At 32.7% G+C, this 20,719-nt stretch overlaps 1 protein-coding gene across 3 annotated transcripts in view; it reads left to right on the plus strand.

The window, feature by feature from the left end:
- The window catches only part of LOC126830306 (glycogenin-1), a 280,407-nt gene that overhangs the window by 215,900 nt on the left and 43,788 nt on the right, over window positions 1-20,719 (plus strand). The window lies entirely within an intron of this gene.

Below are 20,719 nucleotides of genomic sequence, written 5' to 3' on the forward strand. Positions count from 1 at the left end.
ATTGTTGGGACTAGTTAACACGGGGGGTTGGATGGCTGAATGGTTAGCGTGCGTGCGCTGTATCATAAAGTCTGTCATTGAGTCGACTGGCGTGGTTTCGAATCCCCGGTTGTACGTGACAAGGAGTAGGGTCGCCCGTCCAACCTCATAGGTTTTCTCCGGGTCCTCCGGTTTCCTCCCACTGCTAAAGACCCCTATGCGCAAGCGAATTATTGAAATAAAATTAAACCATATGTTAGTCCCGAAATGACCTAGTTTGTGTCGAGTGGACGTTAAACCCCATTTCTCTCTCTCTCTCTCTCACTAGTTAACATATAACAATGATTATCCAATATTTTTGAAATTTTATTTGATTGAAAACTGCAACAATTGTGACATTTTCGCTTCATCAGGGCTTTTCAGTAACAATATTTACATTGTTAATTTGCTTTGATTTCTGTTAGGCCACGGGTGGATTTCAACAGAAACCTCAAAATACACACATGTGTTCGTCCATTTCAAAATCAGTCGCTTTTCCCAAGAGCTGATTTCAACAGAAACGTCAAAATACACTATATGGGTCAAAATTATTGAAATTTCGATTTTGGCACTAAACGTTCCGAAAAAGCATATAATTTTAATAAAATAGATAGTTTTGGTGAAAGTATTATTAAAAATATATAAAAAATGCAATTTGGTGGAGGCTGTGAAAAAAAAGACAATAATTGTATCGCTAATTGCGTAAAAAGGTCAAACTTTGCAGCGCTCGTATTTCCTTGGCTTCGGGGATTTCCCTTTCATTTTGCCAATGGAAATGTCGATTGGGATCCCCTCTTTCCAAATATAGTAAGATAATTGATGTCATAGACGTCTGGGTCCAATCAAAGCAGTTTAGGTAACCCCCGCCTCTACATGACGAATTGGCTTGTTGCTATGCAAGTAAACACAATAGTCGTTTTTGATTGGTGGTATAGACCTTGCGCATGCGTAAAGTTCTTTCTACTTCTATTTACATTTTCCAACATGGAAGGTGAAATAGCAAAGTTGTGAAATTTTTATGCGGAAGATCGATCAAATTTATCAAATTTATTATCAGATTATATGACGGCGGAAGCCTGGGACGACAATTGATTTTCAGATAGATCTTTGAATGATTCTTCGAGATCCGATGAAGAGTTTAACCCCACGCTAACTGTATTCGATTTGGCAGAGAAGAGTGACGTTTGCCAGCAATGTTCAGTTGAGTTTGCTCCGGAGAACTTTGACGAAGTTCAATGGGAAAGGGTTTCCAAAATAAGGTAATTAACCTGGTTAATTTCTTCTGTTTATAAGATACCTGTAGCCAATTTCAATTCCCTGTGACGTGTTCGGAATCTTTAATCTCGAGAGATGGATCTTCACTGACTTCAAAGTTCAGAGGATATTATTATTAGTTAAGTATGGCCTATGCCTGGGCTATGATGCATTGCCTATGTATTTAATTTGTATGGCACGGCTGGCTGAATATATTTAAATTAACAATACAATATTAGATCATACAATATTTAAAACTTTGATCATACAATATTAGATCATACAATATTTAAAACTTTGATCATACAATATTTAAAACTTTGATGATAATTTACATGTTAATAATTTAATATTTGTATTATTTTTTCAGCTGTATTTGTAAGTATGACGGTGAACCATGCTACAGACTTTTTCAGCCAGAAGAGATGTTGCGACGTAGAATGTATATGAGAGAAATGACACCTAGTAAGTTATCAATATCAACAAGTTTTGTTTGCAAGTATAAATATAGGCCTTAATTTTAAAGATACATTATGATGGGAGATTAGATAAAGAGCTGGCAGTTCTCACATAATGGTTAAAAACTAGATAGTAAAAAAGATACTGAAAATTTCAGTCAAATTGATCCACTATAAACTGAGATTTTAGTGATTGAATTTTCGGCCTAGCCTCGATCATTACTAAAGTCGGTAGGATAAAAAACATAGTCTTGATTATCCATTTCATTATTTAATTATGAATGGAAGTTGAAAAGCAAATCAGAACCCAATCCAATAATCATCGCAGGCTAGCAATGCCATCGAGAGTTAATTAATGTCTAATTAATAATTTAGATATCATTTCAGGGCTAAAGAAAGACCTGCAATAGGCAGATTTAGCTCACCCTTCAGAATTTTGTTTTTTTATACGCCCACATTTTCATGTGGACGTATATTGTCGTTGCCCCTGTTTGTCCGTCCGTCCACAATTTGTTTGTGGACACTCTACAGGTCACAATTTTTATCCGATTTCAACGAAACTTGAAATATAGCTTTATCTTCTTGAGATCTCGGTTCCTTTCGATTTTGGCATGTATCGGCCCATAACTTCATGGATTATGACCCCTGTTTGTACAAAAAATCGCGTTTTTAGCTTGTGGACACTCTAGAGGTCACAATTTTGATCCAATATTGATGAAACTTGAAATGCATATTTATAGCCCAAAGATCTTGGTTCCTTTTGATATTTGCGCATATCGGATTGTAACTTCCTGAATTATGGCCCCTGATTGTATGAAATATCGCGTTTTTGGCTTGTGGTCCCTCCAGAGGTTCTATATTGTTGTCGCCCCCGTCCGTCCGGCGGTCCGGCGTCGACGCTCTATAGGCTAGAGTTAATATCCGATTGACTTTAAATTTATACACTGTGTTTAGGGTCATGAGACGAAGAAGCCTATTGATTTTCAGCGATTTTCGATAATTACTTCCGGAGTTATGGCCCTTGATCACTTCCAAAAATCTTGTGGACGCACTAGAGGTCAAAGCTAATATCCGATTGACTTTAAATTTATACACAGTGTATAAGATCATGAGACGAAGAAGCCTATTGATTTTCAGCGATTTCCGATAATTACTGCCAAAGTTATGGCCCTTGATCACTTTGAAAAATCTTGTGGACGCTCTAGAGGCTAAAGTTAATATCCGATTGGCTTTAAATTGATACACAGTGTTTAAGGTCATGAGACAAAGAAGCCTAGTGATTTTCAGCGATTTCCGATAATTTTTGCCAGAGTAATGGCCCTTGATCACTTTGAAAAATCTTGTAGAAGCTCTAGAGGCTAAAGTTAATATCCGATTGAGACGAACAAGTATATTGATTTTCAAGAATCTTTATGACTTGAACAGCTAAATCCATGATGTTAAAAGTTTTGTATACAAAACGTTAGCATGGGGCAGAACTTTATATAAACCAAACAAATTCTAATGGTTTTCTGATAATTACTTAATGAGTTGTTACTCTTAATCAGATTTTAATGTATTATAAATGTTTCATTACCGAAAAAAGTAAAAATATGTGACTGCCCGGACGATATAGCTGCTGTGGGTGTATCTTTTTAGCTTGTGGTCCCTTTGGAGGTTACAATTATTATCCGATTTAAAAAACCGTAATGAAGGTTGAGTTCGAATGTCATGAAAATCGGACCAAAACTGTCGAACAAAATGGCTGCCGTTTGTACGCGAATAGTGTAAAAATATGGTGTATCAAGGTTGTGGACCCTGTAGAGGTCACAATTTTAATCCGATTTTGATGAAACTTGAAATGCATGTTTATAACCCAAAGATCTTGGTTTCTTTCAATATTTGCGCGTATTGGATCGTAACTTCTTGAATTATGGCCCCTGATTGTACGAAAAATCGCCTTTTTATACGCCCACATAGAAATGTGGACATATATTGCGGTCAGTCCGTCCGTCCGTCCATCGTCCACAATTTCTTGTGAACGCCCTAACGCCAAAAGTTATCATCCAATTGTTTTAAAATTGATATATGTTGTTTACATTAGTGAGATGAAGAAGCCTATTTAACTTCAATAATTTCCGTTTATAACGTCTAGAGTTATGGCCCCTGTTTCACTTTGTTGAACCTTGTGAACACTCTAATGCCAAAAGTTATCATCCGATCTATGTGAAATTTATATGCAATATTTAAATTAGGGAAACTAAGAAGCCTATTGAATTTCAGCAATTTCCGTTTATTACTTCTAGAGTTATGGCCCTTGTTTAACCTTGTGAACTCTCTAACCCCAAAAGTTATCATCCTATCTTTCTGAAATTTATATGCATTATTTAAATTAGTGAAACGAAGAAGCCTATTTAATTTCAATAATTTTCGTTTATAATGACTAGAGTTATGGCCCTTGTTTCACTTTGTTGAACCTTGTGAACGCTCTAATGCCAAAAGTTAACATTCGATCTTTGTGAAATTTATATGAAATATTTAAATTAGGGAAACAAAGAGGCCTATTGAATTTCACCAATTTCCGTTTATTACTTCTTGAGTTATGACCCTTGTTTCACTTTGTTTAACCTTGTGAACGCTCTAACCCCAACAGTTATCATCCTATCTTTGTGAAATTTATATGCATTATTTAAATTAGTGAAACGAAGAAGCCTATTTAATTTCAATAATTTCTGTTTATAACGTCTAGAGTTATGGCCCTTGTTTCACTTTGTTGAACCTTGTGAACGCTCTAATGCCAAAAGTTAAGATCTGATCTTTGTGAAATTTATATGCATTATTTAAATTAGGGAAACAAAGACATCTATTGAATTTCACCAATTTCCGTTTATTATTTCTAGAGTTATGGCCCTTGTTCACTTTGTTTAACCTTGTGAACACTTTAACCCCAAAAGTTATCATCCTATCTTTCTGAAATGTATATGCATTATTCAAATTAGTGAAACGAAGAAGCCTATTTAATTTCAATAATTTCCGTTTATAACGTCTAGAGTTCTGGCCCTTATTTCACTTTATTGATCTTTGTGAACGCTCTTACGCCAAAAGTTATCATCCGATCTTTCTGAAATTGATATGCAATATTTAAATAAGTGAAACGAAGAAGCTTATTGAATTTCAGCAATTTCTGTTTATTACGTCTAGAGTTATGGGCCTTTTTGCACTTTATTGAACTTTGTGAATGCTCTAACATCAAAAGTTATATGCTGATCTGTATGAAATTTGCGTGCGTCATTTAAATTAGTAAAGAGAAGAATCTTATTGAATGTCAGCAATTTCCGTTTATTACTTCTGGAGTTATTGCCCTTGTTTGACTTTGTTCAACCTTGTTAATGCTCGATTGATGAAAGTTATCATCCGATATGTATGAAATTTATATGCATCATTTAAATTTATGAAACAAAAAAGCCTGTCAAATTTCAACAATTTCTGTAGATTACTTCCACAGTTGAGACCCTTGTTTCAATTTGTAGAACCTTGTGAACCCTCAAACAGCAAAAATTATAATCTGATCTGTATGGAACTGTCTTGTAAAGGCCCCCAATTACCTACAAAGGAATAAATATGCGACAACCCTTGACGACCGCTCGGACGATTTAGCCGCTGTGGGCGTATGTTTCGTTGACTGGCAACCTATCTTTAATTGTTTTTATAGTGTTCTTAGTAACTGCAGATTATTTCAGTCAGATATGTTTTTTGTTGTGAAAATTACAACATTTTATTTCTAATTAAACCTACACCTGTGACTATGAAATGATTGGAAAGCCAGAAATGAGAACAATTAACTTGAATCAATGAGATACCCCTCACACGACACAAAGTGTAAAAGAATATGAAATCAGTTGGTGAAATCTATAATATACAGGAGCTTATAAAGGCTAATTATTCTTGACCCTGAACGATTGTAGACAATGTTCTCCAAACTCCAAAGCTGATTTTGTAAAACCACTGTTTAGGCATCTTATTAATTTTTATACGCCCACATTGAAATGTGGTCGTATATTGTTATCGCCCCCGTCCGTCCGTCCGGCGTCCACAATTGCTTCTGGATGCTCTATAGGCTAAAGTTAATATTTGATTGACTTTAAATTGATACACAGTGTTAAAGGTCATGAGACGAAGAAGCCTAATGATTTTCAGTGATTTCCGATATTTACTGCCAGAGTTATGGCCCTTGATCACTTTGAAAAATCTTGTGGACCCTCTAGAGGCTAAAGTTAATATCCAATTGGCTTTAAATTGATACACAGTGTTTAAGGTCATGAGACGAAGAAGCCTATTGATTTTCAGCAATTTCTGATAATTTTTGCCAGAGTTATGGCCCTTGATCACTTTGAAAATTCTTGTGGACGCTCTAGAGGCTAAAGTTAATATCCGATTGACTTTATATTTATATACAGTGTTTAAGGTCATGAGACGAAGAAGCCTATTGATTTTCAGCAATTTCCGGTAATTACTGCCAGAGTTATAGCCCTTGATCACTTCAAAAAATCTTGTGGATGCTCTAGAGGAGAAAGTTAATATCCGATTGACTTTCAATTTATACACAGTGTTTAAGACCTTGATTTTCAATGAATTTTTATGACTTGGAACAGCTAAATCCATGATAGAGTATTATAAGTTTTGTATACAAAACGTTAGCATGGGGCAGAACTTTATAAAAACCAAACAAATTCTAATGGTTTTCTGTATTAGATTTTAGTGTATTATAAATGTTTCATTACCGAAAAAAGTAAAAATATGCGACAACTCTTGTTGACTGCCCGGACGATTTAGCTGCTGTGGGCGTATGTTTCGTTGCCTGGCAACCTATCTTTGAGTTTGTGTGCAATGATCACAACTAGATTTTCTTTTTTTTTTAATATAAACATCTACTAATTTATGTATGGTCAGTATATTAATTATCCTTTTTATCTTTTCAGATTTGATGCTAATCACCCTGGTACAGTGTTTGTAAAACAGAACTACGAAAGTCAAGAAGAATTATTTTATATATTGCTACCAAAAATGAAATTCCCAACTGGTGATCCAATTGCAATTGACCCTCCATTACATTCCCGTGAAAGACTCAACTATCTCCACAAATATATCAGAGAATTTTTTGATGACGACTATAAGGATATTGTGTGCCCCAAACCAGACATTATTCAAGAAGAGTGAAACCAATTTGTGAAATTTGCACTGTGCATTTTCCTATGGTTTATTACACTGCAACGTTTCAACATTTCATTTTATTTATTTGTGTTTATATATTTAATAGCAACTTGTGAAATCTTTTTGAAACATTGCAGTGTAATAAACCATAGTAATTATTATCCATAAAGAGTGTTTTATTTATTTATTTTTTATATTATCTCTAACTTTTATACATTTTACAATTTTCTTTTTATTAGGGTTTCACACTGCGTAGCTTGTGTGAAACACTATTGTTTTTGTTCGGATTCTTATTATTATTCTTATTATTATTTTTCCATTTGAGCATATCTCAGAAACTACTTGTCGGATCGATTCGATGTTTTCGGTTTTACTGGGAAAGTGGGTTTGACTTAAATTTTAAAGCTATTTCTAACGTTCTGCGACAATACGAAATGTCCGAAATCACCAAAGTTGTCGCTTTTCGCAATTTTGCCGTAATGTTATCAATAATTGTCGGATTGTAATATTTGATACATTTTGACATAGTTGGAAACAAGGCACATAGCTACAGTTCTTTAGATTTTTTATTTTTGACGAATCTTCGGAGATATTAGGCGCCTAATTTTGAAAATTTAATTTTTATAAAAAAAATTTTTATTAATGAATATTTTTATGTGGTAGTTTACCTAGGGTTAAAGAGTCACCTTTCAAGGTTTTTGGTCTATAAAAGTGGCAATTATTATTTGATTTACATAAAATTTCACCATGTGATGCCTTATGCCATTTCTGATTTCATAAAACTAATTGAACGTTTTCATTATCACCGGAAGTACTGTACACTTACATGTAACAAATGTACAAAATGAATTGATATTGCTGGATTTGGTTGATTCTGCGTCCATTTTATTTGATGTGTGCAATGCTTATGTGGAAACCTGTTAAATGGTTTCATTGGTACCGAAAGTGACATATGTGACCCTCCAGCACAAAACCAGACCTAAGTCCCAATTTTTAAAAACTGTGATTTAATGCTTATCTTAAAGGGGACTGAAACCGCTTTTTGTTGATATATAAAATATGCAAATTGACAAAAAATTGACTGAGATATGGCCATCTGAAGTTTCCATAGCTGCGATGCTGCCAAATTCAAAATTATGAGAAATTTGCCTTTTAAAAAAGCCAAAATAAATCCCACAGTAACCCATATTACTATTGCTTACATATGAATGAAACTTTGTGCATATAATAATGTGTGGGGTACCAACATTTGTACAAAATTTCAACAACATATACCTTTGGTAAGATTTTTTTGCATTGGCTGTGTTATGGCCATGGGTACAAAGGCCTAGTTCCACATTTTAAATATGATTTTATCCACAGATCAGATCATTTTGCACATCTTAATTTGGTTTTTTTTTTGGGGGGGGGGGGGATACAATATTTCTTGAATCAACTGTATGAAACTATTTTTGCCGGTTACCATGGTAACAAGTTTTATCAATAGTTGGTTTTATATCACATTCAAAGGGGAAAATCTAGACCAGCCCGCTTATCAGAGTAAATATAATAGCACATGGTTCAATTTGACATAATCTTATATGGTTATATTTAATTTAACAATAACTTAATAACATTGCATGAACAATTCATTTTTTATACGCCCACATTGAAATGTGGACGTATATTGCCGTCGCTCCCGTCCATCCGTCTGTCGCTCCGTCCGTCCATCAGTTGGTCCGTCCATCGTCCACAATTTTAGTGAATGCTCTAACATCCAATTGTTTTAAAATTGATATATGTTGTTTACATTAGTGAGATGAAGGAGCCTATTTAATTTCAATAAATTCTATTTATTACGTCTAGAGTTATGGCCCTTGTTCACTTTGTTGAACCTTGTGAACGCTCTAATGCCAAACGTTAACATACAATCTTTGTGAAATTTATATGCAATATTTAAGTTAGTGAAACGAGTAAGCCTATTGAATTTCAACAATTTCCGTTTATTACGTCTAGAGTTATGGCCCTTGTTTCACTTTATTGATCCTTGTGAACGCTCTAATGTCAAAATTTATCATTCGATCTTTCTGAAAATTATATGCATTATTTAAATTAGTGAGACGAAGAATCCTATTGAATTTCAGCAATTTCCGTTTATTACGTTTAGAGTTATGGCCCTTGTTTCACTTTATTGAACCTTGTGAATGCTCTAACTCCAAAAGTTACCATCCGATCTTTCTGAAATGTATATGCATTATTTAAATTGGTGAAACAAAGAAGCCTATTGAATTTCAGCAATTTCCGTGTATTACGTCTAGAGTTATGGCCCTTGTTTCACTTTATTGATCCCTGTGAACGCTCGAACGCAAAAAGTTATCACCCGATCTTTGTGAAATTTATATGCATGATTTAAATTAGTGAAACGAAAAAGCCTATTGAATTTCAGCAATTTACAACAATTACTTCTAGAGTTATTGCCCTTGTTTCACTTTGTTAAACCTTGTTAATGCTCGATTGATGATAGTTATCATCCGATATGTATGAAATTTATATGCATCATTTAAATTTGTGAAACAGTTCTATTGAATTTCAGTAATTTCTGTCAATAATTTGGCGATTGTGAACGTTCGAATGACAAAAGTCATCATGTGATCTGTATGAAATTTATATGCATTATTTAAATTAGTAAAACGAAAAAGCCTGTCAAATTTCAACAATTTCTGTAGCTTACGTCATGAGTTGAGACCCTTGTTGCAGTTTGTAGAACCTTGTTAACCCTCAAACGACAAAATTTATAATCTGATCTGTATGGAACTGTCTTGTAAAGGCCCCCAATTACCTGCAAAGGAATAAATATGCGACAACCCTTGTTTTGTTGCCTGGCAACCTAACTTTCTAAAATGATCTTGTAATCACATGGGTTGTGATGATGAAAACCAAATTTCCTATTCACAAAAGTTTGACACTTTAAAATATGATTTTATTAGTATTACACCTAAACTCACATTAGCTTAGGTTTTTGTTTGACATCTAACAATTACACAAATTACTGATTTTGGCTGGTTACCATGGCAACATTTTTAAAAAAATAGAATTTTCATCATATTCAAAAATAAAAATGAACACAAACATCTTTTTTTGATTGAAGGCCTGAATAAATAATAACACATCTGAATTCCACCTGATTATAATATTTAATTTCTATAATGATCATATTTTATTCTTCATTAACAAATTTCCAATCGTTGCAATGTCAGTTCAAGCAATGTTTACTATTGTTTACCATGTCAAAAGTTTCCATGGGCGTCAACTAATTTAGACATGCTCTGTATCATTGTCCCTAAAGAATGTGTTCTTTGGTGGACTTTGCTCCTGTTTTCTCACTACACTTGATTGATTTTTAATGTTTTCTGAAATTCTATTTGGATTATTACCCTTATTATTATTGGTAATGTTTTGATGTTCTAACTTATGGCACCCACTGGTATTCTATCACCATCAAGAAACGCAATTCAGGAGACATGGTAGCATTATCCCTATTGAATCTTTGTATTACTTGCCCTGGACTGTACAGCGCAGTAGCGGTGTATGGTTGGCCCCAGAGCCATTCACTTGATTTGATATTTGTAGTTTTTACATCGCTTTGGTTTTGTTTGCATGTAGCGCGGTCCTCCTTTGATTACGATTTAAATGAACATGCCTCATCACAGTTTGAATTTTTAAAAACAAATCTCTGTTGGAAATGTCAGATTCAAACTTGACTAGGCTGTGATTGGTATCTCAGCAAATCTTCAAGCAATATGTCCTCCGACTCTGATGTAGACAAACTTTATGATCCATGTTGTTTCATAATAAGATATTCCCCTAAAGAATCAACACTGGATCTAAAATGTATAATTAAATAAGCACATATTAATCTACTATTTTAATAATCTTAAAAAAGTGAGCGAAAACTATTAAAAAATCTACATTTGTATAGTAATTTCGATGATGCGTGCCAAATCTGAAAAAGGCTATGGATATTCGAATTCGTATATCAATTTGCTATTTGTCGGGCAACTGAACCGTACATACTACATACGGCTGTGGCGTCCGACACCGGAAGCATAGGCCCATATCATATATTCGCCTGACACTGGCTGGGTGTGCATGTAAAATTGTTATTTGTTAGACATCGCAGCCTCAAATTAATATTGTAGTTGACACATGCAGTTACTAATAACTTTCAAAATTGTCATTTGGGACTGAACATAGGCTACACTGAAGTAAGTTCAGTTTTTATTAGACTAGTTGTAAGGGCTATGCAGGTGTCTGGAATATGACTACTAGATATACAATAGTGTCTTAACAATATCATACTGCAGTATGCCCACTGGGCTATATTCTATGAATGCAAAATTGATTTATTAATGGATTTATTTACAAATAAGCCTATTTGATAAAGCTACATTTAAATAGCATAAAACTGTTTACAGATTGAAGATATCTCCATTAGAAGCCAAGATATGAACATTTATGTTTGGTGAATCAGGGTACTTTTTGTCTAAAATTTTATATAGAGAAAGTCTCTAGCAGTTTGAAATAGACTGAAAGGTCACAGGGGTCAATGGCACAAAATTCAGGAATTAACAATGGATCAGAAGCACATAATAATGCATAATACCTGGACAAAATATCTGATCTTGCTGAAAATTGGCACAACGCACGCCCAATCGACACTCTAAAGTATGAGGAAAAAAAAACCATAGGTCGACCACGATGTCGGCCATTTTGAATAAATTAAAAACAAAAAAAGCGTTATATTGTTGAAATCGTAACTATTTATATTCAAATTCGAGTTAAATTTACAGAATAATAAACAATTAATACAACATCTAACCAAATAAGAATCATGGTGATGCAAATATGCAAATTAGGTGATGCCAGCCATATTTGAATCCAAGATGGCCACCATTATATAATCTAGTATGGAGTTTATAAGTGTTTATATGTGTAACAAAAATAAGTGGTTTATTCATTAAAAATTCTTGAATCAAACCTAACTAAAAAAATAATTGGTCGGTATTGGCCATTTTGAAATCAAAGATGGCTGCCACAATTCCAAGATGGCAGCCACCAGCGTCCACAAACTATTTTATCGCAAACCAAAAAAAATAAAATTGAACAAATGTCATCATCCAACATATCAAACTGAAGCAAATCTAAACAGCAATTCAAAATAACACCATTGCACTTCTACAACCATTACAGTAATAACAGACCAGGCAAATATAACTTAGGATTCAAAGAAAAATTCAAAAAGTATCATGTTTATTAGTATTTTCTGTGATAGAAAGGTTATGCAATGTTGCATTAGCAACTTAGCAAAGGGAGATAATCGTACAAGAGTTCACTCCCCTTAGACCACAAATGTGATTAATTTGACAATTTTTTTTTTAAGGTTCTGACTAATTTGTACAAAACTAATCATCTTTGGTTGCTCAGTGAACATACCAAGAAACATTATATTCATTTTAAATTCCATTTTTGTCTGTCAACTCAAAATATTTATAATAACAGTCATTCTATTACTGCATTTTAGTAATGATACTGACTCTTGTAAAATTAAGGATGAAGTTAATATTGAGCCGTGATTTTTTCCCTTACCAAACAAGAAAACAACAGATTTTACAAATCCACTAGCAAACTAATATTACATACATGTAACTATAAAGTGCAATATAAAATTGTGCTGTATAAATAGTACTGAATCAAAGCATCACACTAATGAATATTTTACTTGTTCACTTATGTATTTACAATATATCCTTTAGTTTTACTCTTTATTTTGGTGCTTTTTTCAGCATTCTTATCCAATCTCGGCAGATTTAAACAGGATAATAGTTGTAAAGACAACACACCCAAGAAACCAATTACAATAACACACGATATAAGTATTATAAGGAACAATTATGAAGATAAACACATGCGACAAATGCTATATAGTAGTATTTTTTCATTCCTTTGTCTTTAAAATGGAATTTGTCTGTCAAAAGATCTTCAGGAACTTGAATATTTCTGAAAAAAAAAAAAAAAAAAGACTTGATAGTTGAAACAATCATACAAAAGCCTGATAATCGCTTTTCTCTGAGATTCACAAATACTTGAAGTAACACCGGTAGATTTTGAGAAATTTTCCCACTCAACAACACTCCCTACATACTTGACTGAAGCCATAATGTCTGCAGATACATAATACTGCTACATAAAAGATGCATAACATTATTGGATATAATATTATTGGTCATTTAATTTTTCTTCATAACTTTTTAAATACCGGTAATTCAAAAAGTCTTTGCAAGTCATAATTCGATTTCAAAATATTATAATTTTCTGTTTAATTTTCTGATTTAATATAACCTGCAGATCTGATTCCTTTGTTTTATATAATACCTCAGCAGGCTTTAAAATGGGAAATTCAAAGACAAAATGAGTGAAACTCAAAATTTGTATTCGTACATTGATCACTATTGACGAGTAGGCCTATTGTTGTCAAAATACTGTGAAAGTTCAATAAATAATAAAGCCAATTTTTGGTTGATTAAAATCAACAGCTTCAATCTCAATGTACTTAGTGTAGACATGTTCAACTTTTCAGAAAATTTTCCATTCCAATGAAATGAAATTTTTTTCTTGACTACAATAATATCAAAAACAGGTGAAGCAATAGGCCTACTAATACACGTAATATAAAGTAGGTAGATGATTTAGTCTTCGGTCGTACTGATTTTTTTTTTATTTTAATTAAAATTAAAATTCGACTTTGAATTAATACAAAACATTATAAAAATTTTCACTTCAATTTAAATTGACAATTCAATGATTCTATTTTAAGTAGGCCTACTTACCAACATCAACAATTAACCAACAAAACTGACAGTGACAAGATCAAGACTTCTAGCTTTTTAAAAAAAAAAAAAGTAACATGTAGGCCTACTAGCTAGATTACAAAACAATGACAACTTACTGCTGATTGAAGCAGAAGACTGTACCATCCAGACATTTTTATTTCTGTTTTACTGTAAACAGACATACACGTCATAAGCTGGATGAATAGGACTACATAACAGCTCCGGAATTTTGAATGAGACATGCCGGTTTACGTATGTCACCAACATGTCATTGCAATAACGCAATAGAAACCGTTTTTTAAAGTTTAGAAATGAATTTACGATTAAGTTAGATTAAGACGAATTCTACATTTTAGAATAATTTTTTTTGCAGTTTGTAGAAAATATATTCTTCTTCACAAATTCGAGTGCGCGTGTGAAAATTTCATTTTATAAATAATATTAAAAAGCTAATTATTCCTTCAATTTGGCCTATCTTGGCTCCTAATTGAGTTAGAAATTCAGCGCACGCGGTTTTATAAAATTTAGCATTCCCTCTTTTTGATTGTATAAGAATTCTGGATCTCCCATGTGTCACCATTAGCTGCGAAACGACTAAAAATAGCATACAAAATCCGAAAATCGTAAAAATCTGTGTGCCACAAAATTTTACGGCGAGAAAATCCCCTGATTAGCCACATACGCTTTTCAACGGACGATTTCTCCGCAGGTAATTAGCGTACCAAAATATAAATAACACCATTGAAATGCTAAATAAATTCTGATTCAAACAATATAAATCATTATAATTTTAAGTACAGACATCTGCTTACAAATTAGTGTTTTGTAATGCGTGTCCTGATTTTTGACGCCATCGATGAAAATTAGCCACGATGATGTCACAGCATTCATAGCCCTATTTAGGGTTTCACACTGCGAAACACTATTGTTTTTGTTAAGATTATTAGGGTTTCACACTGCGTAGCTTGTGTGAAACACTATTGTTTTTGTTAAGATTATTAGGGTTTCACACTATTGTTTTTGTTAAGATTATTATTCTTCTTATTATTATTATTTTTTTTTTTTCCACTTGAGCATATCTCAGAAACTATTTGTCGGATCGACTCAATGTCTTCGGTGTTACTGGGAAAGTGGGTGTGACTTAGAGATTAAAGCTATTTCGAACTTTCTGTGACAATGCGAAATGTCCGAAATCACCGAAGTTGTCTTTTTTTTAAATATTGCCGTAATATTAACAATAATTGTCGAATTTTAACATTTGATACATTTTCACATAGCCTGAGACACGGTAAATAGCTACAATTATTTAGATTTTTGATTTTCGATTAATCTTCAAAGATATTAGGTGCCAAATTTTGAAAATTTAAATTTTGACAAAAAACTTTTTTATTTATGAATATTTTTTTATGGCGATTTACCCATAATTATAGGGTCATGTGATTTGAGCAAAAATATGAAAACATTTTGTATCGATAATTAAACTTGGCCGCTATTGGCTAATTCAGTTTATGGGTTCTAGGTTAATTATTTATTGCTCGATTTGTATAAAACAAAGTTCATATGCTCAATGGTGCAAAGTCTCAACTTTTTTATTACCAATAAACCTTTCTGTCAGCAGCGGAAATGACGTAATTTTGACCAAAACTAAAATTTTGGCGGTTAGGTACGTCTTTTCGCAAGCAAATATTATTTTTTTAAAATAAATAAAAAGTAAGAAGATGCGCCATGTAAAGGCGCAAAAAAAATCGGAAGCAGTTTTTTTAATTTCGATTTCATTTTTGCGCCATTTCGATTTAAAGGTGAAAAACGGTGTAAAATTGAACTATTTACAACCCATTCAGGCTTTTCATATTTTAAAACATTTCTTAGCAACTTTCATAAACTAGTAGCAATAATCCATACGAAGAGAATGTATGTGAAAATTAATTTGTAATATGAACAGTTGCCGAGAAATGGGCAATTTTGTATGAGTCACTTTTTACGCTAGTTTGCCTGTATAAGAGTCAATTATTATTCGATTTTCATAAAAGTGACACCATTTTAACAAGGTCAAACCAATTTAACATTTTCAATGTCACCGGAAATGACGTAATTTGGGCAAAAATTGTATTTATAACCTTCAAAACCAGTAATTTATTCAAATGAGTCTTATTTGTTATTTGTTTAAAATTTTGATATTTGATTCCAATCAACTAATAGAATGAACCCAAACGATCATATAGATATCACAAAATGGTTTCTAACTTGTTCAGTTGCGGAGAAATAGACGATTTTCAACAGGTAACTTTTCAAGGTTTTTGGTCCATAAAAGTGTCAATTATTATTCGATTTTCATAAAATTTTCACTGTGTGATACTTAATGCCATTTACGATTTCATACAAGTAATTTAAGATTTTCATTATCACCGGCAGCAACGTCATTTTGGCAAAAACTGTATTTTTAGCCTTCAAAACAGATATTTTATTCAAATGAGTCTGATTTGTAATATTTTTAAAATTATGATATTTGATTCCAATCAGCAAATAGATAGAACCCATACGATCATACAGATACCAGAAAATGGTTTCTAACTTGTACGGTTGCAAAGAAATAGGCGGTTTTCTACAAGTCACTTTTCAAGGTCTTTGGTCTATAAAAGTGGCAATTATTATTCAATTTACATAGAATTTTCACCATGTGATGCCTTATGCCATTTCTGATTTCATAAAACTAATTGAACATTTTCATTATCACCGGAAGTACTGTACACTTACATGTAAATAATGTATAAAATGAATTGATATTGCTGAATTTGGTTGATTCGGCGTCAATTTTATTTGTGTGAAATGCTTATGTGGAAACTTGTTTAATGGTTTCATTGGTACCGGAAGTGACATATGTTTTGGGTAACGTGGCACCGGTGAAACCCATCATTACTGCTTCGCAGTTCTAGTTCTTATTATTATTATTTTTTTTTTTTCCACTTGAGCATATCTCAGAAACTGCTTGTCGGATTAATTCGATGTCTTCGGTTTTACTGGGAAAGTGGGTGTGACTTAGAGATTAAAGCTATTTCGAACGTTCTGCGACAATGCGAAATGTCCGAAACGCCAAAGTTATCGTTTTTCGAAATTTTGCCGTAATATCAATAATTATCGGTTTGTAATATTTGATACATTTTGACATAGCCGGAGACAAGGCACATAGCTACAGTACTTTAGATTTTTTATTTTCGAAGAATCTTTGCAGATATTAGGCACCAAATTTTGAAAATTAAAATTTTTACGAAAAATTTTTTTATTAATGAATATTTTTATGTGGTATTTTACCCAGGGTTGAAGAGTCATCTGATATGACCAAAAATGGCAACATTTTTTGTCACCGTATTTTTCCTTGGCCCCCATTGGCTAATTTAGATTTTCAGTCCTGGATTAATTATTTATCGTTCGATTTGTATGAAACAAAGTTCATATGCTGCGTGGTCCAAAATGTCATTTTTGTTGTTACCGGTGTACTTATCTTTCGGCAACGGAAGTGACATAAATTTAGCAAAAACTATAATTTTGACAGTTCGGTACCACTTTTTGAAAGCAAATATTATTTTTTCAAAATTTGATATTACTAAAAGGATGCGCCATGCAAAGGCGCACAAAACATCGGACTCAGTTTTTTTAATTTCGATTTCGTTTTCGGGTCATTTCGATTAAAAGGTGAAAAACGGTGTAAAATTAAGCTATTTACAACCCATTCAGGCTTTTCATATTTTAAAATATATCTTCGCAACATTCATAAACTTGTAGCAATAATCCATACGAAGAGAATGTATGTGAAAATTAGTTTGTAATATGAGCAGTTGCCGAGGAATGGGCAATTTTCCATGAGTCACTATTTACGCTAGTTTGCATGTTCAAGAGTCAATTATTATTGGATTATCATAAAAGTGACACCATTTAATGCGTAATGTTAATTTTAACTAGGTCAAATCAATTTAACATTTTCAATGTCACCGGAAATGACATAATTTGGGCAAAAACTGTATTTGAAGCCTTCGAAACAAATAATTTATTCAAATGAGTCGTATTTGTTATTTGTTTAAAATTTGGATATTTGATTCCAATCAACTAATAGAATGAACCTATACGATCATAAAGATATCACAAAATGGTTTCTAACTTGTTCAGTTGCGGAAAAATAGGCGATTTTCAACAGGTCACTTTTCAAGGTTTTTGGTCCATAAAAGTGTCAATTATTATTTGATTTTCATAAAATTTTCACCGTGTGATACCTAATGCCATTTAAGATTTCATTCACGTAATTTAAGATTTTCATTATCACCGGAAGTAATGTCATTTTGGCAAAAACTGTATTTTTAGCCTTTAAAACAGATATTTTTTCAAATGAGTCTGATTTGTAAAGTTTTTAAAATTATGATATTTGATTCCAATCAACAAATAGATTGAACCCATACGGTAATACAGATACCAAAAAATGGTTTCTAACTTGTACGGTTGCAGAGAAATAGACAATTTTCTACAAGTGACTTTTCAAGGTTTTTGGTCTATGAAAGTGGAAAATATTATTCGATTTACATAAAATTTTCAGCAAGTGATCCCTTATGCCATTTCTGATTTCATAAAACTTATTTAACATGTTCATTATCACCGGAAGTAATGAAATTTTGTCACTTACATGTAACAAATGTATACAATGAATTGATATTGCTTGATTTGGTTGATTCTGCGTTCATTTTATTTGATGTGTGAAATGCTTATATTGAAACCTGTTTAATGGTCTCATCGGTACCGGAAGTGACATATGTTCAACGGTAACGGGGCATCGGTGAAACCTGTCATAACTGCTTCGCAGTTCTAGTTAGGGTTTCACACTGCGAAGCTTGTGTGAAACACTATTGTTTTTGTTAAGATTATTCTTCTTATTATTTTTTTTTTTCCAATTTGATTGTATCTCAGAAATTACATGTCGGATTGATACGATTTCTTCGGTTTTATTGGGAAAGTGGGTGTGACTTAGAGATTAAAGCTATTTTGGGCATTCTGTGACACTGCGAAATGTCCGAAATCACCGAAGTTGTCGTTTTTTAAAAAAACGCCGTAGTATTAACAATAATCATCAAATTTTAACATATGATGCATTTTGACATAGCCGGAGACCAGGCACATAGCTGTGCTACTTTTGATTTTTGATTATCGACGAATCTTCGTAGATATTAAGCGCCAAATTTCGAAAATTTAAAATTTTACAAAAAACTTTTTTATTTATGAATATTTTTATATGGCATTTTAACCAGGGTTGAAGAGTTATCCGATTTGACTAAAAATGTCAACATTTTTTGAGTCCGTAATTTTCCTTGGCCGCCATTGGCTAATTCAGTTTTTCAATCCTAGATTAATTATTTATTATTCGATTTGTACAAAAGAAAGTTCATATGCTGCGTGGTCCAAAATGTCATTTATTTTGTTACCAGTAAAGATTCGTGTCGGCACCAGAAGCGAAGTAAAATCAGCAAAAACTACAATTTTGACAGATTTTGACAGTTCGGTACAACTTTTTGAAAGCAAATATTATTTTTTCAAAATTTGATATTACCAAAAGTATACGCCATGCAAAGGCGCACAAATCATCGGACTCAGTTTTTTTAATTTCAATTTCGTTTTCGGGCTATTTCGATTAAAAGGTAAAAAAATGTGTAAAATTAAGCTATTTACAACCCATCCACCGTCTTCATATTTCAAAATATTTCATCGTAACTTTCATAACCTCGTAGCAATAACCCATACAAAGAGAATGTATGTCAAAATTAGTTTGTAATATCAGCAGTTGTCGAGAAATAGGCAATTTTGCACGAGTCACATTTCGTGCTATTTTGCCTGTACAAGAATCAATTATTATTCAATTTTCAATTTTCTTTCACCATTTGATGCCGAATGCCACGATTGACTAGATTAAACCATTTTATTACCTTTACTGTCACCGGAAGTGACATCATTTGGGCAAAAACTTAATTTTAGCCTTCAAAACCGATATTTGTTTCAAATGAGTCGTATATGTTATTTGTTTAAAAGTATGATATTTAATTTCAATCAACAAATAGAATGAACCCATACGACCATATAGATACCACAAAATGGGTTTTAACTTGTAAGGTTTCAGAGAAATAGACGATTTTCTACTAGTCACTTTTCAAGGTTTTTGGTCTATAAAAGTGGCAGTTATTATTCGATTTACAAAAAATTTTCACCGTGTGATGCCTTATGCCATTTCTGATTTCATAACACTAATTGAACATTTTCATTATCACCGGAAGTACTGTACACTTACATGTAACAAATATTTAAAATGAATTGATATTGTTGGATTTGGTTGATTCGGCGTCCATTTTATTTGATGTGTGCAATGATTAGGTATTTTCTGATTTGGAGCGTTTTTGGACGCTTGTATCTCGAAAACTGCTCAAAGGATTTTTTTAAACTTTCCCTATCGAGAGACCCTCTGGTAGCCTTGTGCATGAATCCTTCCAATAAGACATTAAAATTTTTGGAATAGGTAACATAACGTACTCAAAATCGAAAAAAAAGTTGAAAAATCGTGAAATTTTGGAAAATGCTCTATTTCTTTATTATTTAAAAAAGAAATTACAAAAAAGTTACATATTCAGATAGCTGACGTAATTACGATTCTAACGATGTATAATATGTATTGAAATATTTAAATTTAATTTTCGTTATATTGACATTTTTGCATTTTTGGCACTATTGAACATAGGATTTCCCAGGGGCATTTTATCTGATCAGACAATGTAATATATCATTACATAGCCCTGTGGCTATTTGATAAGCCAATCCGGTTATTAAAACTATCCCGACAAAAATCTCCATACCGGAAGTATGCAAAAAATGAAGAAAAAAGGTTTAAAAAAATAGCGCACTTGC

Source organism: Patella vulgata, chromosome 1 (genome assembly GCF_932274485.2).
Source record: "Patella vulgata chromosome 1, xgPatVulg1.2, whole genome shotgun sequence".
Lineage (NCBI taxonomy): Eukaryota > Metazoa > Mollusca > Gastropoda > Patellidae > Patella > Patella vulgata.